Source organism: Choristoneura fumiferana, chromosome 7 (genome assembly GCF_025370935.1).
Source record: "Choristoneura fumiferana chromosome 7, NRCan_CFum_1, whole genome shotgun sequence".
NCBI classification, from domain to species: Eukaryota; Metazoa; Arthropoda; class Insecta; order Lepidoptera; family Tortricidae; genus Choristoneura; species Choristoneura fumiferana.
This window is the reverse complement of record NC_133478.1, coordinates 12,893,957-12,904,110: the sequence shown is the minus strand read 5'-3', so window position 1 is coordinate 12,904,110 and position 10,154 is coordinate 12,893,957.

The following is a 10,154-nucleotide window of genomic DNA, read 5'->3' as shown; positions in this document are numbered from 1 at the left end:
TTGTCCAGTATAATTATATAATATATCTGTCTCTTATTATTTTGCACCATATGACTCAGATTGATATGAAATAGCTGTAACTTCTTTATTTGTGAATTTATTTGTTTGTAGAAGTATGAAAACAAAATTCTCGCGTAATTTCTGCTGCATTATATTATTATTTCATACAAAAGTCCAGTTTGTGTCACATGGTGACTCAAAATGAGTTGTTCACATTGTATGGCCACTTGATAGTCCGAAGTGCGCGGCCAATATGCCTCCAACCGTCCGGGTTTTTTATCGACGGACGCACCGCGCCGCGCGTCCACAATTTTCTAAGTACAAGGTTTTCAATAAAGAAAAAATACTGTAAATAGCTTGTAATATAAGGTTTGTGCACAAAGTCAAGGTTAAATGTCATGACACTAAAGTATCTACGGACAGGTTGAAGGATTTTGGTTTGGATAACCATGCTGTCGTCGGACTGTTAGTCAAGTGGATGAAATTAAAATTACGCGACCGATAATTCGTGACTCACAACTCAAAAAATGGCGCTCGTCTGGCTTCACCCTTAGTCTCTATTGTCACTGTCCAAGTTACCAAGACCTCTATCTTTATTTTTGTCTATTTATAACGAAAAGTAAAACAATTAAAGCCATTTCTACCAAGTTTGACAAACGCCTTTTGTTGAAGGTGCATACAGTGCCGTAAACTTCACCTAGAAGCAAAGCTAACATCCGTTTAGAAACTTTACGACCCCGCTAACGCCTTTTTGATTAGAAAAAGTCTGATAATTAAACTTCTAACTTCGAAGCTGTGCGAACAAAAAAAGAAACAGCAAAAGCTTTTATTTACAGGTTATTACAAAGTTATACAATTTTTTTATACAATATTGTAAATGCGAAAATTTGTGAGTATATGTTTGCTACTCGTTCACTGATTAATGAAAATTTGTTGAAATTTGGTATGTAGATAACTGGAGATATGGAATAACACATAGCTACTTTTTATTCCGATATTCTATCGCGATAAAATCTACAAATCTCGACCACACTATAGGTTTTGACTCTAAACTTTAGAGTCATGAAATTTGACAGCTGTTAAATAAATAAACTATGTAAGTTTTGTGAAATTCAACTGTCAGATCTAATGATTTACGAATGCAAAGACGCGACTAAAGTCTAGCAGCAGGGATCGTTTCGACTGCCATCATTTTCTAAGTTATGATGTATTGTTTGTTATAATTTTTGTTAGTCAAAACTTTTTTCCCACTGAAACCGTACATTTTTCATAAATTTTTGGTCATCCTGTAGAACTCTATATAGGTTAGGTTAGGTTTTTTTACAACAATTCAGAAAAATAAAATAGTTTCAGAAAAATGAAGAGTTGTGTCATTATGACTAACAAGTTTTGACCAGTCGATATAGACCCCTAGCAGAATTAGCTAAAAAAAGCTACTGAAAAGCATTTTTTTTTATTAAAACACAAAATACTTTTCACTTCACCGAAATAATAAGATACCAATTGAACGCAACCCATCATCATCTTGCATCATCGGCGCCCACTAATTTCTCGCATTAATCATTCATTAAAACTTTAAATGTCATTTAACGTGACAAAAGACCGGAACAAATTTCAAGACCCCAGTTCCATTATGATATGATTTCGAGAAAAACTCAAAATTAAAACATGAAATCGTGACCAGACCCAACTAGGCTCTCCAAGCAGCGTCCGTCATAACTCATGTCATTAAAACGATATTTTCTCTCTTCTAAAGGAAATGGGAACAATAATTTTTTTGGGGTGTAACCGTGCTCTCTTTAATCACGGTTCGTGGACATTTGTAAAGGCTAAACAAAACCCAAGGGTAAGGTTAAAAAAATGCGTAAAAGTATAAATGAATTCGGTACTGGCAGTAAAACACCCGGAAAGGACATGATTACGGGCCAGATATGTAAATTTTATCACGAATTACATTATACAACAGATAAACACATGTTTTACATACATTCAGCGTTAGTACGTAATTTGGGGAGATTTATAGTTCGAGGATTATCCGTTAAGCGATCGATTAGCCGAGGTCGCCCGAAGAGTCCCACTCGGATGGGCGCGTTCGGGAAACTTCGTGATGTCTTCTCGTCCAATATTCCGCAGTGCCTCAAGACTAGTCTTCGACCAGTGTGTGTTGCCAGTAATGACGTATGGCGCTGAGACGTGGTCCTTGACTGTTGGCCTCTTACAGAGGCTCAGAGTCACGCAACGAGCTATGGAGAGAGCTATGCTTGGAGTTTCTTTGCGCGATAGAATCCGGAATATGGAAATTTGTCGAAGAACTAAAGTCACTGACATAGCTGGAAAAATACGCAAATTGAAGGGGCAATGGGTAGGCCACATCGCTTGAAGAACAGATAACCGTTGGGGGAGAAAAGTCCTCGAGTGGCAGGCCTCCCACCAGGTGGACTGACGACATCGTGAGAGTTCCGGGAAACCGGTGGATGCAAGTGGCGCGTTGTCATTCATTGTGGCGTTCTAAGGGGGAGGCTTTTGTCCAGCAGTGAACGTCTTCCGGCTGATGATGATGATGATGATGATGATCGATTAGCGTCAAATTTGTGTAAGATTTATCTTGACTTTCAGGCAACAGGTCAACAGTTACATTAAAAAACCTTTTTAAGCGCAAATCGTACAATTACTGTTTTTTTTTTTTAATTTTCCTTCTTTTTCTGTTTTACTAATATAGCTCAAAATGCTAATGATCTATAATTGTTAATCGATTCGGGCCGTTGATTGAGTGCAAAGAAATTGATTAAATAGTTTTCTTTGGGAATAATTAAATGCTTGTTTTTGTTTTGAACACGAATACGTTGAGAGTTTGAAACGCGTTAGCATTTCGTGTACCTGTTGGTAGTGATAGTTGGGTTATTATGACATATACCGATGTGGAAGTGGAGAAGGGTGGGTAGTATTGCAAGAAAAAATTATGTGCCACACAGACGTGACTGTCATGCATATGTGGTGGTACCGGCAAGCATGGTAAAAATGTTGAACTTCCTTAAAAAAGTGTCAAATAATAAATGAATAGTGTCGGACGTAACTTTCGTTGCCGACATATGTATGTATGTAAATACTTAATAGTACATAAAACACAAAAATAATACAAAATGAGAACAACAAAACAAAAGATCGAGTACAAAGGCGAACTTATCCCTAAAAGGGATCTTTATGTTGGGTTTATGTTATGTCGTTATCTTTCGGCCACGGCATTATTCTGAATTTTAACAAAATGCAATAAGAAATTGTGCTAGACTGCAGAATATAATTAGCCATTTCATATTGCGTTAGGATGCTGCATTTTATAGGCAACCGAAATAAAATTTTATGTCATCCTCTAAAGTGCCATTTTCATAGTTTTATATGACTTTTGTGCAACGGAAAGCATAAATATAAGTGGAAATATCTAGTTTTTAGTTCAATAGATACATAAATTTAGTACAATTTTATAGCTGTCTTTTTTGTTTGATATATTTTAAGAGACTCTCGTTATGACTCTCGAAAATAAGTGTGCTTTTAGTTGGTTAAGACTTTCTGTCTGGATATAATGAGACGTGAAACTATACATATAGATCGAAGGCCCAGATGTTTGTTAGTAAAATGAGATATTTCTACATTCGTAATAGTGCTGTGGTGGCATAGTAGGTTAGCCTGTCGCCTATTAAGCAGAGGGCCTTGGGTTCGAATCTGGTCTCGCTCATCTGAGTTTTTCGAAATTCATGTGCATAATCACATTTGAAAACCATTCTTTACGGGAAAGGAAAACATCGCAAGCAACTGGACACACCTGCGAAAAAATTCAGTTGTGCATGTGACGTTTCCAATCCGCATTGGGCACGCGTGGGAACCTTAACTATACTTAACTTATCCTATGAGGCCTATGCCCTCCAGTGGGGCGTATAAAGACCGAGATAATGATGACGACGATGATGACAGTCAGAATATAGGTAGCATTGTTCCATTGCAATTCACAGATAGGTACCATCAGCCAAATAAGTGGTCTATCAATTTTTAAACAAGTTCCTATCAAATGAATATGTCGCTAAAGTCGAACTTTCAAGTTGACAGACACGTTTATTGGCATTATTGTTTTATGACATGCAAACGATTATCAACTTTAGGGTGATAGACCACATATTTGGCTGATGGTACTTATGTGAATTGCAATGGAGGAATGCTAGGTACCACATATTTACCTACCTAAAATATAACCCCGATCGGTGTGGGGTTAGAATTACACCTCTCCATTTCTTCCGTGGATGTCGTAAGAGGCGACAAAGAATATAGGTTAGGGTATTCCGTAGGCGACAGGCTAGCAACCTTGACAATACAAGGTACAATAGTGACAACCTTTTTTGTCAAACTTTAAACCTAAAATTGGCTCCGAAGTGGTAAGGTTTCGTGTTCTGCCTACCCCATTTGGGAATACGATCGTGATGTTTGCGTGTGTGTGTGTGTGTGTGTGTGTGTGTGTGTGTGTGTGTGTGTGTGTGTGTGTGTGTGTGTGTGTGTGTGTGTGTGTGTGTGTGTGTGTGTGTGTGTGTGTGTGTGTGTGTGTGTGTGTGTGTGTGTGTGTGTGTGTGTGTGTGTGTGTGTGTGTGTGTGTGTGTGTGTGTGTGTGTGTTTAAGTTGCAGAAAACAGTGTAAAATAATCAATTTCATAACTAAGTACAATTTCATGTGATGAGTGTTTATTAAAATAACACCCGACTTAGAGCGTACATTAATTTGTGTTTGTTTACCTATTTTGTACAATAAAGAGTTTACATACATAAAATACTAGGTAATTTCAAATATTTGATTTGGCATTAAATTTAGCTTCAAGAGTTAGTACTGATGTACTCGTAGATATTTAAGTAGTTTAAAAGAATGTTCTACATTTTTCAAGAAGTAAAGATTATGTAAGTACAGGGGCTCTCGGGCTCTTTGCAGTTCTCTGTGAGAAATAATGCTATTTAGCAGCGTTAAATTGTACTTACTTGAAACAGAAAATTGCTTGCTGCAATCTCAAGTGGGTATACAAGATCTATAGGGAGGCCAGCAGTGGACGTCTTTCGGCTGACATGATGATTATGCTTTCCAGCCCTGTGATGGACAAGTAGACAGTGTAGCGACATTAACAGGATTCCATTTGTCACTACTCTGGTACGGAACCCTAAAAAGTGAAGAGTTCGCCTGACACAGTGTGCTGAAATGTTACACGCACTCTAATCTATGGCAAATGCGGATATTAAAAGTGGGTCCTAAATAGCAGAGTTGTGACGAGCCGTCAGTTCGCGAACCGCAGCGGAAACAGGTGGGCAGTAGACTCGGTAGCGTACAAAATATTTTTTATTTATTTATTCATTTTTTAGTCTCATAACTGGCACTAACAGTCAAGCCAAATATGCTAATTACATACAATTTAGAGAAGTTAATTATAATACACATTATAATGGCATTGGCAACTATGAATCCATGGATATTTCAAGATCGCCATCTTGGAAGTAATGGTTATTCTAAGTACCATTATTTATTATCATATGAGGAGAATTTAAGCATTCCGCTATATCCCACTGGCTGCAAGACAGATGTGAAAACACGCCGAAATGCTTCAAGAACAGATGGTTCGGCAGTTTATCTAGCGCTCGACTTCGCAGGGGCACTACTATGCCCCCAGATAAGTAACTATCTGTCTGTGTCTGTCCCTCGTTCATGTTTAAACCACTGAACTGACTTAGGTAATATTTGGTTTGAATATACCTACCTAGATTGAAATCCGAACACCTCATTTTGACCACCATAATGTCAGCAACACATTCTTTCATATTTCGGACACAGTGCGTAGAGGCGATGAAATTTGGAAAAACTGATTGTAGTTGGGAACACTGCAGGTAGAAGATCGCGGGGTCATTCATCAACGAGTTGGACCGATCAAGTGAAAGTAGTCATCCTCCAATTTCTACACGGTCGTTAGAGACACGCTATACAGGAACCGGTGGAGGCAGATTCTCCGCCCCAGATGCAACCCCAGACGACCAGATGGCCTAGTGGTTAGAGAACCTGACTACGAAGCTTGAGGTCCCGGGTTCGATTCCCGTGTCGGGGCAGATATTTGTATGAAAAATACGAATGTTTGCTCTCGGGTCTTGGGTGCTTACTATGTATTTAAGTATGTATCTATCTATATAATTATATTTATCCGTGCTTAGTACCCATAACACAAGCTTTGCTAAGCTTACTTTGGGACTAGGTCAATTGATGTGAATTGTCCCGTGATATTTATTATTATTATTAACCCTGATACTGACCACGGTCCTCAAAGATGAGGGTCCGACCCAAGAGAGACAAAGAGACCCGAGACAGGACCAGTGATATTATCCAGAGAAAAAGCGTAGTCCTGCGTTAGTGATAAATACCTATAAAAGAATGGCTCGTTTAAAGATATTAAATTTTCCGTTTCGGGTAATCCGAAACTAACCACGCCTACTTTACGTTCAGCATTGTAATTGTTGACGTCATTTAATAATGTAATTAATGGAAAGCACTTGGATTAATGGATATCAGGTACCACATGGTAATTTAAATTAAAGTAAATTTTCATGTTGATAGCTGAAGTGCTTCCTATTAATACTTCACCAGCCATAAAGGTTGTGTATCAACATCATCATCATTATCAGCCATAGAACGTCCACTGATGGACTTAGGTCCCCCCATAGACCTCCAGTTGCTTCGGTTGGAAGCGGACCACCGTGAACCTGCGGCTTTAACCAGGTCATCCCTCCATCTCATCGTGGGCGTCCTACGCTGTGTTTACGGGTCCGCGAACACAAGGACTAATTTCGTAAAATAATTGGATTAAATTAAGTACTTAAACCTATAAGCATTTTTCCATAACAGTGGAGTTATTTAAAGAGATTACTCTTTTGATCCGAATTAGTTATCTAGTAATTTATAGAATCAGGCGTAACGTTGCAGAGGTCCATATATTCAATGAAGTTTTTTTTTATTAGCCATTTTCTATGTCCCACTGCTGGGGCAAAGGCCTCTCCTTCGGATTTCCAACTTCCCCTGTCGGCAGCTAAGTTTTGCCAGTCGTTTCTGAATGCGTCCAAGTCGTTCCACCACCTCCGTCTCGGTCTGCCGCGCCTCCATTGGGTGTAAGGGGTCTCATATATCATCTTACGAGGCCCAAGCCAACCTCACCTGCCCGCGGTGCACCCTGCTAACTAGCATACGAGGCAAAACTGGCGACCCACCAACCCGCATTGGACCAGCGTGGTGGGCTTATGGTCTATTCCTCCCTATGGATGTACAACCCCATTCAATGAACTATAAACAATTATTAACTTTGCTCACCCGTGACCTCACGATACCTTCGTCTATCCAAGAAATGTATATTCAAGCAGCTCCTTCGCCTTCACACTGTAAGGGTACACAGTTCTGCTGTTTTAGAGATACTCAGATATTAAACTTTGTAATTATAATGCCAAGGTTTTTTTTTAAGTTGGCTAGGTTATTATTTAATAAGTTGTTGTCGTACCTGCTGCTGTATGTGCTACTACGTACAGGGGGCTCCCTGCAGAGGGACCGACATCCTCATTAGAGCGTGAGGGGACACGATAAACTAATGGCGTGTAACACTTCGCTTCAACGAGATTTTGTGTCATGGGAGAACCTGTCGCACCTCAAATATCTACATGTAGGTACAGTAGAGGTCAAATATATGTTTATACACTTTAGCTTATCTCTGTCACTTCATGTTTGAAATTTAGTATAAAATTGTCAGAAGGCTTACAGCGAGAACTAAGCGACAAGGTGCTAAAGTGCAAAGACATTTTGACATATTTAATTTAATACAACCAAACCAACTTAGAAATGTTGAAAGCCCCCGATATTGTCATTTCAAAGTTCCATATCTCAAAAACGGCTGAACCGATTTTAATGAAATATTATAGTTAAAAACCCCCGCAAGGAAGGCTTTCATGTAAAGTCGATTATAGGTACGTCTTTTGCGTGAAGTGAATTTATTTTACGGCAAGAATAAATAATAGGTAATCTGAAACTTTTTGACAGGGTTTGTAAATATACTATTGCAACATCAAAGTAAGCGGATATAAATGTACTTACCTACTAAATATTGTTGAAAACCTCATTGGCTGGCTTTTTTTTGAGTTCCGTACCCAAATGTGCCAACGGAACCGTATTACTGAGACTCCGCTGTCTGTCTGTCTCTCTGTCTGTCTGTCCGTCCGTCACAGGGCTCTATCTCTTGAGCCGTAATAGCCAGGCAGTTGAAATTTTCACAGATTATGTATTACTGTGGCTGATATAACAACAAATACTAAAAACAGAGTAAAACAAATATATAAGGGGAGCTCCCATACAAAAACGTGTTTTTTTGCTCAATATTAATAACGGCTACAGGTAGACGATTGAAATATTCACAGAATATTTAATTGTATAATCACTTTAAAAATAAATAATTCAATTAAAATATAATAATATTGAAGGGGGCTCCCATACACCAAATTGTTTTTTTTCCTTTTTTGCTAATGTCTAATGTCGTATAGATAATGGTATGGAACCCTTCGTGCGCGAGTCCGACTCGCACTTAGCCGGTTTCTTTATTTGACAGGATTTAAATTTATCAAAACGTGTTGTATAAAGGATGTAAAAAATAATCCAAAGCCTACTGTAAAGCATCATTTCACAAGTAGGTAAATTCAAATAAAATGAAATATTACAATTTAACTTACGTTCTTGAATTTGGGTGACCATAATTTATAATTTTAAGGTCGGATTTTATTTGCTTCGTGCTTTATTCATATCATCTTACCTGTTAGCTTACAGCTGCGTTCTGTTGCTCATAGCGAAATCAAAAACGTACTTGTAACATGTAATATGTAGTATGTGATATGTGTAAATAAATGTCTAGATAAACTTAAGAAAGTAAATAGGGCTATTGACAGAAAGATGTAGTCTCTCTCTCTTCTGCTCGCCTTTGCCTAACTAACAAATAAACCAAACGCCCGATAGCGCATTTAAATAAAATGTGCAATCCCCTGACCTTAAGGTTAACTGAACAGTTTAAAATGAAGACTGAAATAAAAAAGGTCTTTGGACTCATACAACAAGCAATATCGCTGAGCGTAAAGCCTTTATAGCTATAGGCTTTGCTATAAGACTGGATAACCTTATAACGTGTGCTAGAAAATATGGTTATTAGAACGTAGGTATAACGTAGGTAGGCGCATATTGTTTTAGGGTATCATATAGTTAACTCGCAAGGTTATGTTAAACTGCTAGTGGTTTAACGCGGCTTTCAACTCTTTCAAGATGCGAACCATTACGTTTACCAGTGAAATTGAATTTCGGTGATTTTATACTTACAAATATATATTTATATATCATTTTTTTTATGCGACTGGATGGCAAACGAGCAAGTGGGTCTCCTGATGGTAAGAGATCACCACCGCCCATAAACATCTGCAAACCAGGAGAATTGCAGATGCGTTGCCAACCTAGAGGCCTAAGATGGGATACCTCAAGTGCCAGTAATTTCACCGGCTGTCTTACTCTCCACGCCGAAACACAACAGTGCAAGCACTGCTGCTTCACGGCAGGATTAGCGAGCAAGATGGTGGTAGCAATCCGGGCGAACCTTGCACAAGGTCCTACCACCTGCAAAAATCATGGGACAATTAACACCAATTGACCTAGTCCCAAACTAAGCAAAGCTTGTAGCAGGGTAGGTACTTCTAGCCAACAGATAAACATGCTTAAATAGGTTGATAATTACATTTGCAGGTGGTAGGACCTTGTGCAAGGTCCGCTCGGATTGCTACCACCATCTTGCTCGCTAATACTGCCGTGAAGCAGCAGTGCTTGCACTGTTGTGTTTCGGCATGGGGAGTAAGACAGCCGGTGAAATTACTGGCACGTGAGGTATCCCATCTTAGGTCTCTAGGTTGGCAACGCGTCTGCAATACCCCTGGTGTTGCAGATGTTTATGGGCGGTGGTGATCTCTTACCATCAGGAGACCCACTTGCTCGTTTGCCATCCAGTTAAATAAAAATAAAAAACCTACTTAAATATATATTAAACGTCGAAGACCTGAGAACAAGCATTCGTACTATTCATA